This window comes from Alligator sinensis, unplaced genomic scaffold, assembly GCF_000455745.1.
Source record: "Alligator sinensis unplaced genomic scaffold, ASM45574v1 scaffold262_1, whole genome shotgun sequence".
NCBI classification, from domain to species: domain Eukaryota; kingdom Metazoa; phylum Chordata; order Crocodylia; family Alligatoridae; genus Alligator; species Alligator sinensis.
The window spans coordinates 3,769,727-3,785,500 of record NW_005841904.1 but is presented as its reverse complement, the minus strand read 5'-3'; the positions used below and the strand labels follow the sequence as shown (position 1 = coordinate 3,785,500).

At 47.4% G+C, this 15,774-nt stretch overlaps 1 long non-coding RNA gene across 1 annotated transcript in view; it reads left to right on the top strand.

Annotated features, from left to right (window-relative positions):
* The window catches only part of LOC106721891, an 80,136-nt gene that overhangs the window by 19,348 nt on the left and 45,014 nt on the right, over positions 1-15,774 (top strand). The window contains exon 2 of the long non-coding RNA XR_001357615.2: positions 6,029-6,139. This is a non-coding gene — a long non-coding RNA (uncharacterized LOC106721891). The remainder of the gene's footprint in view (positions 1-6,028; positions 6,140-15,774) is intronic.

Sequence of the window (15,774 nt, the reverse complement as noted above, 5' to 3'; positions counted from 1 at the left end):
CTGATCTCAGCGAGCCATGGGTATCTGCTAATAGCCCTTTGATAAATCTAATGTTGTGATATACCAGGCCTTGCCAATTCATTCCACTAACTCAGCAATGTTAAGCATAGGGAACACATCAAAACAGCCTACGGCGTTTAGTTTTCTATACTATAGTTTATGCAGAGGCAGAGTGAACCATCTAGTTTCGACACCAGTACCATAGGGCTCCTCCACAGACTCCATGAAGGATGAATGATCCCTTGTCTCAACACTGAACTCAATTCTTGGTGGATTTTATCATGTAGGTGATGTGGTACCGGCTGCCAACATTCTCTGATTACCACTCACTTCGGAGTACGGATCTCATTCCTAGTGTTACGCACCCACCCTGGCTTGTCATGGAACACATCTTGATACTGCTGTATAAGATTTTGAAGTTCTCTTTTCTGTCTAGGAAAGAAATTGTCTAGGAGCCAATCCTATTTCAACCTGTGTTTGAGCTGTCTTCATCTTTTTTTCTCTCCCTTGGTTAAAAGCAGGCCCTAACTCTTTCGCCTCTTCATCTATGACGTTCAATCATCCTTCAAGTGTCTGCCATTCATGGAGTAGGTTCACATGGTATATTTGTTTTTCTTTTCCTGTGGCCAGGAAATACCTCATAATCAACAGGTCCCACACATCTAGTGATCTCAAAGGGTCCTTGCCACTTTCTGAGGAACTTACTGGTGGCTGTAGGTAGTAAGACCAACACTTTCTGCCCTTTAAATTCTGGTAGTTTAGCATTTGTATCATAGGTTCTCTTTTGTTTATGCTGGGCTGCCTGCAGGTTATCATTAGTTAGTCGCTGTGCTGTACGGACATGGTTCTGAAATTCTTCCTTATAGGCTTCAGCTGTAACCTTCACTCCCATAGGGTATTCCCATTCCTCTCTTACAACTTGGAGAAGACCCCATGAAGTATACCTCAGTACTAACTCAAAAGGAGAGTATCTTAGAGAGTCTTGGGGTATGTCACGTATAGCGAAAAGTAGCAGTGGTACTAGAAGTTCTGTAAGGGGGGTCTCCTTGGGACCAGTCTACCAATGGCCCACCCACTTGTTTCTGGGCCAACTGCTCACCTTCTCTCCTGCCATGCCTTGATGATATTTAATTAGGATGTTAATTAGGTGTGAGGCTGCCCATTTCTTGCCCCAATGTCAGGGGGCACAATCTGCAGCTCTGTTCCTCCCCTACACCGCAGCCCAAGCCTCACAGATGGCATCCATGGATCTTAACCTCACCAGCCCCACACTGGGCCCCAGAATCCTCCTGTCCAGATCCCTACAAGATCCATCCACTCAGGTGGTGTATTCCACATTCATTCTGGGCTACCTAGCTTCCTGAGCTGTTCCCCCTTATGGGTGTGGTCCCCCTGGGACCTTTGGCTACACAGGCCCTGGCCTTACCTCCAAGGCCTGTCAGAACCCCAGGCCCTCAGCTCATGGGCGTTCCTCCTGGTGGGTCCTTGGCCCTTTGACCCTTCCGGTCCTGGCCCCAGCATTGACCAGTCGAGGGATTTCAAGTCAGGCTTCTGAGTCTATAGCCCCACTCTCTCTCCTGGGTCTGCCTTCTGGACCCTACTAGTGGGTAACCCATCCAGTTGTGGGAGCTGGGGTTATTAAGGTGCCCTGACCTGCCTTTCACCAGGGTGGTAACTGGCCTGGTATTTCCTGGGGGCTCCTGCACCACTGAGAGCCCCACCAGGCCACCCACTCCCGAAAGAGTGCAGTTTTAGGTCATGCCCAGGACCAGGAGCCTCCAAACCATCCCCTTAAGCTCCTGCCCTTACCTCCAGGCCGTCGCATGGAACCTTGCAGCCAGGCAATGTTACTGCCTCCCCTGCCAGCAGCGAACTGCTTTGTTTATATGGGCAGCCAAAGATCTAAAATGGCCGCTGCAATCAAGCACCTGCTGGCTGCTTGGCTCAGTTCTTAAAGTGGCAGGCACCAACAGTGCCCTGCCACAAGGTCCCATTCTCTGGGTCAGCTTGGGAGCTACAACTCAGCATTCTTTTAAGTGTGCCATTCAGCTTCTCCACTAACCCATTTGTCTGAGGGTGATATACTGGCGTGTATAAATGGATAATTCCCAGGGTCTGGCACACTACTTTCAGGACTCCGGACATAAAGTTCTGGCCTTTGTCTGTCCAAATTTCTCTAGGGATGCCCACCTGGGCTATCCATTTCATTAGCTCCTCTGCTATGTGAGGTTCCGTGACCGTTCTGAGGGGTAACTGCCTTTGGGTAGTGTGTGATGTAATCAACGAATACTAAATTATATTGATTACCCATGCTTCTCTTAGGAAGTGGCCCCATTACGTTGAGCACGACTCGAGGGAAAGGTGCATCAATAACTGGCATAGGCTGTAATGGGACCCATGGAGGTTTCACCTCTCCTGATTTTTGGCAATCTGTGCACACCGCTCCCATGCGGGCTACATCTGTGTGTATCTTAGGCCAAAAAAAACAGCGGGTGATTCTAGCAATGGTTTTATAGTGACCTAAATATCCTCCCGTGGGTGTAATATGAACTAAGTGCCATATGATATGCCTAAACATTTTAGGTAGCACTAAAACGGGGCATTTTGTGCTGGGACTCTGTTTCTCCCTGTACCCAGGACAGCAAGTTATTCCTTACCTCATAACCATAGTCTTGCTCGCTGAGTGCATCAGATGTCTCTACTCACAGCAATACTTTATCCCAAATTGCCTCTAGTTCTTCATCTCCTTCTTGGGCTTCTCTAAATTGGGCTGCACTAGCAACATCTTTCAGTCCAATCTGCTCATCCTCTATGTAGCTTGCCTCCTCCTCCTCCTCTGACTCTCCCAGCCAACCCTCTTCATTTTGTATCTGCCTGTATTCCTCTTCAGCTTCTTTGACACACAGTATTTATGTGGTATACCCTTCTAAGGACAGCACAAACATTATTTAAATAATCCTCAGATACCACCGAATTTGCACTGAGGAGAACACCCTGGATTGCCACCTCACCAATCTTAAAATGGCTTTCACCCAATAAGGACACTCCTCCAGAGATATAGATTGCATGTTTGAAAGAGCCACCCAGATACCACATGAAGAATTGCTGCAGTACAGAAGAAAAACCCCACGAATCGCACACCACTGGTTATGACATATCACCCCTCCCTTGAACCCATATGGAAAATCCTCAAACAATTGCAACCCATACTAGAAAGAGACCCTATTCTTAAAAAGATCTTCCCAGAGCCACCCATCCTAGCCTTCAAACAAGCACCAAACCGCGCTAACCTCATCACCAGAAGCAAACTTCCTCAGTCCCCGTACACACCAAGTGGATCCAGACCACGCCATGACAAGAAATGCAAAACCTGCCAACACATTTCCAGCACCCCCACAATTACTGCACTCCACAACAGAACCATCAGCATTCCCAGATCTTACAGCTGCACCTCCAGAAATGTTATATATCTCATCCAATGCGCCAAATGGCCTAATGGAAAATACGCAGGAGAGATCAAACAACAACTGCGCACCAGAACGAATGCACACCAGAAATCCGTCAAGGACAAGAATACTCAATTACCTGTGGGAGCACATTTCTCACAAGAAAGCCACTCTCTCTCCAGTGTCTCAGTTCTAATCCTCAAAGGAAACTTACAAAACACTTCCCAGAGATGAGCCTATGAATTCCACTTCACCAACCTCCCGGATACTAAAATCATGGACTAAATATAGACATTGGATTTATGACACATTATAACCTTCCTGACATCTGACTCCCCAGGTACTTCTCCACTATTCCTCCCCCTTCTCTCCCCCTCACCCAGCCTGTCTCTCACACACTGACTCCTCAATTTACATCTTCACTGACTGCCTATCTTGTATGCATACCAGCCCACCCTCTGGCTGCTTTATAGTTTCATAGTTGGTAGGGTCAGAAGGGACCTGAGCAGGTCATCAAGTTCAACCCCCTGCCATGGCAGGAAAGAGTACTGGGGTCAAACGACCCCGGTGAGGTGTTCATCCAGCCTCCTCTTAAAGACCCCCAGGGTAGGAGCCAGCACCACTTCTCTTGGAAGTTTGTTCCAGATCCTAGCCGCCCTGACTGTGAAGTAGCACCTCCTGATATCTAGCCTAAATCTACCCTCTGCCATCTTGTGACCATTATTTCTTGTCACTCCTGGTACTGCTGGGGGAACAGGGACTCCCCCAATGCCTGCTGGTCCCCTCTGACTAGTTTGTAAACGGCCACTAGATCCCCTCTCAGCCTTCTCTTGAGGAGGCTGAATAGGTTCAGATCCCTTAACCTCTCCTTGTAGGGCCTGCCCTGCTGCCCCCTGATCATGCGGGTGGCCCTCCTCTGAACCCTCTCCATGCTGTCCACATCCCTCCTGAAGTGCGGCACCCAGAACTGGACACAGTACTCCAACTGCGGCCTGACCAGCGTCGCATAGAGGGGGAGGATCACCTCCTTGGACCTGCTCGAGATGCATCTGTGGATGCATGACAAGGGGCGGTTGGCCTTCCTGACCGCTTCCCCACACTGTCGGCCCATGTTCATTTTGGCATCAATAATGACTCCAATAATGACTTTACTTTCCTTCCATTCAGAAAGAGCACGCACCAACTGCTGAAGCTTCCCCAACCTGACGAAGGGTTTTTAAACCTGAAAGCTTGCTTTAAAAAAATGTTTTTCCAACTATTTAAGTTGGTCTAATAAAAGATATCAGATTCACCCAAAGAACCTTGTTTGCCTATGTCCTTAGACCAACACGGCTACAGCCTACATCCCTATTAACTCTGTCCTGGACTTTATATAGGTGTAGCCAATCCCTTCCTATTATCATGTCGCAAGCAAGTGCATCCCCGACCCTGTGCACCCCATACTGGCTCCAGGCTCGCCTGTTGGGCTTAGCAGCGGCAGCAGCAGCCAAGCAGAAACTGTTGCTCAGCGGGGGCCGGGGGGGGAGAGCAGCCCTTCCCCCTTGCTGACACAGGGCAGTTTTTGGTGCAGTCGCCTGGAGCCCATGCTATGCCGGGCTGCCCTGCAGCTCTGTCACCACTGCCTCTGGGTTGCCCTGTGTCTGCTCTGCAGTGTCACCGCCACTGCGCAGGGCAACCCAGAGGTGGTGGTGATGGAGCTTCAGGGCAGCCTGGCCCAGCGTGGGCTCTGGGCAGCTGCACCAAAAACTACCCAGCAAGGGGGAGGGCTGCTTTCCCCCTGCACTGAGCAACAATTTCTTTCTGGAGCTGCCACCACTGCTGCTTAGCTTGGAGCAGGCGCTGAGGCCCAGGCTCAGCAGTGGCAGCGTGGGAAAGAAACTGCTGCTCAACGCGGGGCAAAAGTGGCCCTCCCCCTCGCCACTGCCGCCACTTCCAGGTGTAGCTGCCCAGGGCCCAGGCAGGGCTGCCCTATGTCTACACTACATCACTGCTCCCTCTGGCTTGCCCCGTGGGGCAGCGTTGCAAGTGCAGAGCAGACGGAGGGCAGCCCCACATGGGCTCCATGCAGCTACACCTGGAAGCGCTGGCAGCGGCAAGGGAGAGGGGCCACTTTTGCCCTGCACTTAGCAGCAGTTTCTCTCCTGTGCTGCCACTTCTCAGCCTGGGCGGGCAAGCCCAAAGCCGGCGTGGGGCATGCGGGGTCAGAGCTGCGCTCACTGGTCCCCGCCACTACTGCGGGGCTGGGGCAGCACCGGCGGCAGTTGGAAGGTAGTTGGGGTTTCAGGTTGGAGAGAGGATAATCAAACCCCTGGCAGACAAAGTAAAAGTCATCAAAAGAGTGTCAACCACCTCAAAACAGGAAACAAATACGATCATTTCTGGGCCTAGCAAATTATTACAGTCGATTTGTGCCCTATTTTGCTGAAATAGCCTCACCTTTGTCTGATGTACTAAAGGGGCGCGGCAGTGGATGCATAATATGGACCCCAGAGATAATGGACAGTTTCGACAAGATTAAATTTGCTCTTTGTCAGGATGTAATGATCTATACTCCAGATTATAACAAAACCTTTATTTTACAGACTGGCACCTCTAATGTTTCAATGGGGTGAACACAACACAACACAACAATGGGATGACCTCGAAAGGCCCGTTGCATATGCAAGTCGGAAGCTCCTACCTGCTGAAACAAGGTATGCGACTATCGATAAAGAGTGCTTAGCTGTTAAGTGGGCAGTGAGTTACTTCTGATATTACCTGATAGGATGTGAATTCCATCTCATCACTGACCATGCATCCTTACGGTGGCTCAGTCAAACAAAAACTGATAATGGCCAAACTACCCAGTGGTCACTGGTGCTGCAGGCATTAAGTTCTCCATTATGCACAGACCAGGAAAGGTCAATACAGTTGCTGACTTTTTATCCAGATACGGGAGTGAGCATGATGAAAAGGCAAAAGGATGTCAAGTCCTCAAAGGGGAAACACCATCAAGTAGTAAGCAGGAGGTGGTATTGACAGCACTCCAAAGTAACTTGGAGGGGGTGTCACCAGGCTGGGCAACTAACGACACGTCTAGCGGGTAAACGTGGTGGGCTCCACCTGAATTGCCTGCAAACCTGTTGGAAAAGGAGCCCAGGAAAGGCTACTGATGAACTTATCTCACCTGTAGGGTCCAGAGCAGAATTTCTGGAGTGGCCCATGCTGGTCACCATGCTGATTTTAAAGCTCTTACTTCCTGCATATTGGAGGATGTGTAGGGAGTGACGTATGTAGGCAGAGCCCAGAGACGGAGGAGGGCCGGGCGTTCGAAGAGGCAGGAGACTGCTGGGAGTAAAAGCAGGACAGCAGCAGCCAGGAGAGCCCCTGTACTCTGATCCAGCCCCAAGCCTGTGCTACTGAGCTGGGTAGAAAAGCTGGAGGGAAAACTGAGCTCTAGTGAGCCAAGGAAGAGAGGCTCTGGAATTTGCCCACAAGAGGGACTCGTCAAAGAAGGAGTCTTTATCCTTAAGGGAGTTAGCCGAGAAGTTCTTTCTCTTGGGTGACGGTGGAACTGTGAATCGGGAAACAGCCGTTGGACTGGTCACGAGTGGATCCTCGCAGGGTGCCAAACATAGGGCACTGCGAGGTGACAGAAATATTTTCTTGCTTTTGTTACTGATGCAAGTTCATTTATATACTTAAGACAGGGACAAGTCAGGACTATGACCACGCTTATTATTTATGAGTAGAGAACTATTCTGAGTCACGAGTGAAAGAGTACTGTAGGACATTCCCAGTAACATACTCACCCACACTCAGTGCCCTTAAAGAAGCAGTAAGGAAAAAAGGGTATACGCTCAAGAAAGGAAGTTACCATTTAGGTCTCAAAGCAGGAGGACATCACTGATTTAACAACAAGGTTGGCATATGGAAGAGGTGTTGGGGAGGTGGAGCCTCAAGGAATGCGCCTGTAAAGAACCTTTGATTGAAGGGTGGGAGAATACATAATTTTGGAGCCTTCTTTGTTTTCAGTCTTTTCATTGTAATCAAGTCATGGCAGGTGAGTGAAAGAGGGACTGTGCTTTTGCCCCCCTTTTGGGCAAGATTTCAAAGGGCTACGCTATGTTATTATATGGACTTTTGTTAAGTTATTATATGAGAGCAGCGCACCCAATTTCCTTGACACATTTATTCTATCCATCCCCAGCACAAATATTCTTAATACGAATTAGCATCTACTTATGCTGGTTGCTCTGTGCTATGCTGCATTGATGGGGTGGCTACTTTCCTTCCAGCAGAGTGACTTCATAGGGCACTGTGCACACATAGTGAAGGAATAGAAATGGACTCATCACTTAACCTAGTTTCCATTCTACCCTCTCAATTCCACTATTAGGAAAGCCAGAGAGGGCTGTCTCTCCTGGTCTAATCCTTCAATTTAATCCTAGTCCAATCCCTGCCTCTTCTCTTTTGAGGGAGGAGAGGTGATTTTTCAAAGACATTATGCCCCATGGTACAGCATAGAGCTGGGGTTTGTCGGAGTAGGTTCACTTTAACTCGATCCTCCCAGATCTTCCCTCTCTGGCCATGTCTATACATTCATTAATGTGCTTTAGGTAATGCACATTAAATCTAGTACCTCTCGGCACTTTTACACATACTCCAGGGTGGGCGGGGGGGAGGGATGGCATTTTAATTAGGGCAGCTCTGAGAGCTGTTCTAATTAAAGTTCCTCAGTGTCTCTTGTATCAGCATCCCCATGCTTCAGAGAGCTGTTCTAATTAAAGTGCCTCAGTGTCTTGTGTATCAGCATCCCCATGCTTCCAAATGACAGCAGGGGCACTTGAACTAAAGCTTGGTCATTCAAATCACTTTCCCAATTCGATTTGGCCGATTCAGATCCAGAGATTTGGCACCGATTCAGAGGTTCGGCCATAGACTAAAAAGGCAGGAGTCCTCAATCACGCTGGACACAGCTGCCTCCAGTGTCCCTCTGAATTGGCCGAATCTGAATCCTAAGCAAATAATACCTGCTTCACACAGGTCTAGTTATTAGTTACCCTTGAGATAAACTTCTCTTTAACATAGCGGGTCATCATGGCGATATGGTAACTTTGTGTGTTACCATAAAATCTGAGCCTCCCTTTTCAATGCTTATCCAAATATTACTTCTAGGAACTGGATTTCTTAAGCTTAATCTTATTCCCAAAATTAAATTATTTGGTAGAATTTAATTAAAAAAGATCTGTTTCCCCCCATTTTTACACCTATGAACAAAAAGCAGCTTTTATCTGTAGATAGATCCTTCCTCCCCACCAGTTTTCATTGCTGGCTCTCTTCACACTGCAGATTTGGCATGCATACAGCCCTGACAGGAATTCACCTTGTTGGAAGAAAGTTGCTTTGGCAGCAACAAAGCTATGAATATCTGAGAGGAAGCATGGATAAGACCCTTTCTTCTCACATTTAAGTATGCACAAAAGTGCAATGTTCCCAGGTGCAGAGAGGAATTTTGGGACCATCCCCACCAGTGATTCAACTCAATTTAGAAGTAGGGCAATAGGGAATAAGAACTGGTTTGCAGCTGGAAGTCATTAAGTTCCGTAGAGCTTCCCTCACATGTCTTCTATTTAGATAAATGCAACTTCCAGACAGCTTGGGCCTTTCAGTCAGGTTGAGTCCTGCTCAACACCCTTCCCCTACAGTAATTATCCTCCCCAGCTTTAGAATTTGCCACCTGCACAGTGGTTGATAAAATTTTAAAACTAATGCTTTAACTCAAATAGCACTGCAGCATTTGTTTAAGTGCATCCTAGGATGAATAAATTATGGAAGTCCGAGGAAGTTGCAATGAGGAGGTAGTAGTAGTGGGAAGTTTTTTGGGAGCAGATAAAATTGATTTAAATTACAGCATCCATAACAATCATCTGGGATTATCTTTTTGGAAAGAGTCAAAATATGAGCTGCAGTATTTAATAATATTGTGATAATGACAGTAGTGGTATGTGCATATGTGACTTCTACCTGAAGGTGTGCCTGTGATTTTGATTCTTCTTCCTCAGTATATCTATAGCTGGACCCCAAATTAAAACCTAAAGCTAGATACCCACAATATGTGGAAGTGGCTGAAGTTTGGGAATTTGATCCCTGAGCTGGGTTTTGCAACTTCATCCTTGTTGAAAGACAAACTAAAACTTCCAGGTCTGAGCTTAGGGGCAGGGATGGAGGAAGGGTGAAATCCAGGTTGGAACTTGATTTTTGTAGTTCCTGCCTATTACTTAGGCTTATGTTATTTCTAGGTTTTGATTCTGACCTGAATTTTGTTTCTCAGTGACAGTGTATGTGAGGTATCATATCAAGGATAATGACGGGACTGAGGTATAGCTATTGTCTGCATTTTATGGATTTCTGATTTGAATAATATTCTTATTGCAGTTAAAAAAAAAAAAAAACTGCTCATCTGGACAGGTGGGGGGGGGGGGGGGGGGGGGGTGGAAGAGGAAGTAGTGTGAAAAAGGTGTCCTGTGGGCCTGAGTCTTCTCTTAAAGTATGTCATAGGAATTGAGGAGTATGTCTTTAAATATTTTGTAAGCCTTCTATCGGCTCTCACTGTGTTCCAGGGCAGTAATGTAATGTCTACACAGTATGCAAGGTCCAGCTTTGTTTATACAATGGCATTATCAACCCTGAAGGATAACAACAATCGTGAATCGAAACCCCGAAGCCATGAGTTATTTTATACTTTTTGGTCTCCTGATTTTGAATTCCCACTTCCCATACTGGCATGGGGGATAGTTACCATTGCTACTGATCCCAGATTTAACTAATGCAGTGCTCCCTCCCCATACCAACAGTTCATTCTGCCCCCAAATGTCCATGTCAATCCTGTCCCCCCAGTTCCTATGTCAGTTCTGACCTCAGAAACTCACCTCTGCTGCTCCTGAAATTCTTCACTTCTCCACCGCAGGCCTCAGGTGGGCAGCTGCAATGCAGCCCTCTTCTCCCCCTTTCATAGTGAGGGGGAAAAAGGTCCAGGGGGTCTTGGAGCCTCTCCAAGCCTGGTACTGCAGGGAGGGGGAAAGCAGGATCTGTCCTGTTCATAACAGCGTAGAGAGCAGAACCACTCTGAGCTGCCAGACCCTTTCTGCTTCTCCTCTCCCTCCTGTAGGAACAGTGTTGAGCAGCTGAGGAGTATGGAGGGAGGAGGGGAGGAGGACAAAGGCTCAATCACCTTCCTGCAGTAGCCTTGAGTGGCTGATCTACCTCCAGAAAATGGGCAAATGTGCCAGTCAGAGGAGGCTTCACCACAGGCTGAGGGGGTGAAGAGGTTGTTCACAAGTGAGCGGGCACTTCTGGCATCATTGCTTGACTGGCTCTCCAGCCTCCAGCAAAATCCTGTCACTTGAAAATAATCACAGAAGCTGGCAGCACTCCGGTTAGCAGAGTTATTTGGAGCTCATTGAGTCTCGGCAGTTCCTTCCGGCTATATACAGCACAAAAAACACAACACACCGATTCAACCCCACTGCGGTCAAGGGGACTTCTCTTAGTCTGATGATCTGCTCAGGTCCCTTCCTTAGTCTGATGATCTGCTCATGTCCCTGCTGACCCTATCAACTATGAAACTATTTCCAAGGGAAGTGGTGCTCGCTCCTACCCTGGGGGGTCTTCAGAAGGAGGCTAGATAATCACTTAGCTGGGGTCGTTTGATCCCAGCATTCTTCCCTGCCATGGAAGGGGTCGGACTTGATGATCTGCTCAGGTCCCTTCCGACCCTACCTACTATGAAACTAGTTTCCAGTGGTATAAATGACAGGTGGTTTTCACAAGAACCTGTATTTCTTGTATTTGAGTTCTTGAGATGCACAAAGATGAATCAGCTTCTGTCATAGTTTGCTAGGCAACACATGGGGGAATGTGGACCAGAGAACAGCAGCAACTGCAAAGGAAGTAAGGGCACAGTGGACAAACAGCTCAGGATGAGCCTCCCATGGCCAATTTTGTGGCACAAAAGGCTTAATGCAAGCCTTGGATATCCAAATGTGGGAGTAGTGAGTAGGGGTAGAGAGGGAATAGGGCAGTAGTGACTAGGAGAGATTTTACCTCTGCATACAGTATTGGGAGAGTTTATACTGGCATGTCGTATACAGTGCTGGCAGCCACATTTTAAAATGGATGTTGAAAAACTGGAGAGGGTGCAGAAAGCAACCACAACAATGATTTGACAGCTGGAAAAAACACTTTAGAGTGGGAGACTTACAGAGATCAATCGCTTAGCTTATCAGGAAAAGGATTGAGAGGTGACTTGATTACAGCACATAAGTACCTTCACAGGGAGAAAATATCAGGTACTAAGGAACTATTTAGTCTAGCAGAGAAAGACAGCAAGAATCAATGTCTGGAAGCCGAAGCTATATAAATTAGATGCAATTCTTTTAAACGGTGCAAGTGATTAACCATCAGAGCAAACTGTCCAGGGATTCTCCATCTTTTGCTGTATTCATATCTAGCCCAGATGCTTTTCTGGAATACGTGCTTTAGCCATACTGGGCTCAGAACCAGAGAAGCTTGGTGAACTGTAATTTACTGTGATTTGTAACTCAAACTAGATAGCCTAGAGCAGAAACATAGTCCAGTAGTTAGAGCAGCAGCCTGGGATGCTGGAGGCCCTAGTTCAATGCTCTGTTCTGTCACAGATGTCCTGGATGACCTTGGGTAAGTCACTTGGCAGGCTGTATAACAGAGATGATCAATTAAATTAGAAGAGCAGAGCTGTTACCTGTATAATTGGGTTAATCATTATGAGATACTCAAATGCTATGGTGATAGGAAACATATCAGTGCCTTGGATGGATAAATATATTTGTGCCTTCTGATATTAGAAATCTTGGAATTTATCAGCTATCCAGAGCCCTGCTACTGTTAGATGCAGAAGGCCTTGATGCCATAATTTGCTGGAATGGATTCTTCAGCAGTTATCTCTACACTGCTGCTCTATCAGTGATCTACAGCCCTCTGGAGTGAAAAAGACAGAGGCCAATCAGGAAGATCCTGGATTTGCTGTCTCTCACTTGGCTACCTTCCTGGGCTCTGCACTGCTGCCATCATTTTGCAGAGTGTACTAATTTTACCACAACTCTCTTCTCCCTCAGTGTTTTGTATTACAGTCAATAGGGCATATTTATGCTAAGCTCCTCTCTGTAGTGACCAAAGAGGTTTTGGAGGTAAAGTACCACAAGAATAAACACTATTTAGAGGCTAGCCTCAACAAGAGCTTCAGATCTCAAGCACTCCTCTGGGTGGGTGGGGGGAGGAGGTCTCAGCTTGCAATTCCCAGATCTAAATCTACCCCAATGCATTTCATTTTGGGTTGGATCCAGAGGCAAAGAGGTCCGTTTTTTGGCTCTGGTTCAGGTGCAGCCCAACATTATTATTAGTCAAGTGATTAGGTATATGTTAGGAAGAGCCATCCCTTGGGGGAGGGGCGAATCAGGGCAACCGCCCTGGGCCCTGCGCTTTGGGGACCCCCGCGGGCAGTACCATACAGGCCCTGAGGACAGTACCATTGGCACGTGCCCAGGGCGCCACCACTTTGCACGGCCGCTACATGCTGCCAGCTTTGTGCTTTGGCCATCCCCCCAACCACTGCTTGCTACCCTCCCAACGCCCCCCTGCACAGGCCCCACACAGGCTGATACTCCCTGGGCCCTGCACACCCCTAGGGTCGGCTCTGATGTTAGGCACTTCCCTGGAATGTCATCTACACTCAGAGGAGTACATGTACTGTCGGTCTTATGATAATGGCTGATGGTAGAATATTTCCATCAAAATGGGATGAAGCTTTGTAAAACTACATAAGCAATTGTGGCACTGCTGCAACTGAACATTTGCCTAGACATAACGCAGATCAGATCAGCACTTTCTTGGCCTCTCTAGTTGCTGATACCTTTGCCCTCTGACCTGAACCAGAGATATCTCACTAGTGCAGTATTAAAGGTGAGATTTTAGTTACACAGAATCCAAGGAATGCAGGTATGCTTTGGTTCCCAAGGCAGTGGGAAAGAGCTGTATGCTGCTTCGCCATTCTCCCAGCCACCAGACTGCAAGGGCCGGTTCAGTTTCCAGTGCAAAGCAGAGCAGCCACCTAGCTGCTGTAATTTATTCTAATTGTTAATGGATTCCAAAGAGATGTTACATCTGCCAGGAGCAGTATTTCAGTCCTGCCCAACCCCTGTCTCACCCCTACAACCTGCCCCTGAAGGGATGGGTGGGGGGAGGTTCCACTGTCTGACTGGAGCAGCTACACAGTCCATTTATCTCATTTAGAGCAATGCAAAAGGGCTGAGGATCTGATTCTCTGACTTAAGTTTTTCCAAGGCTCTCATTGCAGTCCCATTTACTCCACTACAGATCAGTAATGCTTTCTAACCCAGTGGAATTGCACCACCTGTAAACACGGTGAAAATGATTTGATTTGGGCTGCAGCACTCTGCCCTCTTGTATGTCATTTTTACAGTGGGACTTTTCATCATGTGACTGCACAAACCCTGGATGAATGAGGCTTGAGTCCTAGCTAGCTTAGAAGCACCCTTCCCTTACCCCACCCCAGGTCCTGCTAAGTCCTGGCATGGAGAACAGTGTCCCATTTCTGGAAGTACACAAATCATGCATTAAGCTCTGCTCTCAATATACTGAACATGTTATTTTGTCAGGGACAAAGTGGGATAATTGTTTCCAGCAAGTGCACTTGACAGAAGTTTGTTTGCTAAGTAGGTTTCCTTCCATCCTTACTTCTGAATAAGCATGTGTTTATCTGAGAAAGCAAACAGATCACTGGGGCCAGTCCCCCTCTTCTCTTCAGCACATTCCTACTACATACAAGGGGCTGATCAGAGGGAATGTTTCAGTAGGAGCCCCTTGTCAGCTGTAGGAGCATATCACTACCTACCCCTGAATTGCCTGACAGTTAAAAAGTTCTTAGCCATAATGACTGTCTTTGCCTGTCTCAAGCCTCTGCCATCTGAGCACCTCTCAAAAATTCTACCTGTGAGATTCCTACTTCATTCACATCAGTGCAAAACTTGAGTCAGGCCATTCTTCCAGATTTACACAGGAGGCCAGAAAGAGACTTTAATGAATCCCTGTGAAATAGGCAAGTGGTACTTCTATTGTATGGAGGAAGAAACAGAGACACAGAAAAGTACAGACAGTCAAAAAGCCTGAGGCTAAATTGATTGAATCTTTGCAGATTAACCTGAGCTGTGTAGATTGAACCAATAAGCAAGTGAACAGACATAATTTTGATTCTGGAAATGCAACCACATGCCCACAATGGCCCAGGCCAGAAACCAGGGGGCGCTAGAGCACACCTCCCTGCTCAGCTGGAGCAGACAGCTTGGGCCAAGGCTAGCCTGCCCACCCTGCACAGAGAGGTTTGTGGGGGAGGTGCAAAGTATCCTGGGATGCTGGGGGACAGTGAACTAACTTGAATCTGGAAGGGATCTGAGACAGAAGTTCAATAAACTGATTTAACCTAAATCAGTTAAACCCAATACTACATCCATCCAGATTTATCTTAAACAAGTTTCGGCCATTTTGACAGTGGTTTATTCATGTGTGCCAAACTTCTGTCGTGTTACAGATTTGAACTGGTTTCCAATCACTTATACCGGTTTATGTGTAATTTCTGTCCCTAGTCAGAGAGGTCAAATGATTCACCCTTGCAGTGAATCAGAGGTAGATCTGGGGACAGAATTTAGTTATCCTGCCTCCTGATCTAACAACACCCAGCCTGGTGGTGATTGTTCCAGAAGTATAGTTTTTACATAAGTAGCTTTTGTTGAAACACTAATGTTAGCTTTGCCTTAGATATCACATTGCCTTCTAATCAGTGTCTTCCCTCAGACTGCTTACAGCTCCTGGTAATGAGGATGTTTATACTAGTAAGAATACCTCCTCCACAGCACTATCCTGTCTCAGAGGCAGTGAGCTCAAATTAATACAAAGCACAGAAGGAAAATGATTCATACAAGCCAGGAGAAAACACCCAGTGCACCACAACAGCCAAAGGGAATAGGCCTATCCAGCCATTAAAATGCCCATTCAACCCTCTGAGCACAGATCCAGAGCCCAGACAAACATTCACCTCCTGTCTGAAACCACAGCCTGTTTGTCAAGGGGGAGGGAAGGAACAGTCTCAGAGGGCTGCCTCATGGGGGAGGAAGAAAGATTTTGATCCAAGTACAAGCACCAGGAAGATCCATTTGGGAAGGCCAGAGAAATTCTCTCCTGCCCAGGCCAGGGACCTCATGGAGAGAGTAGACGGGAGTGGAATCCTGCCCAAGTC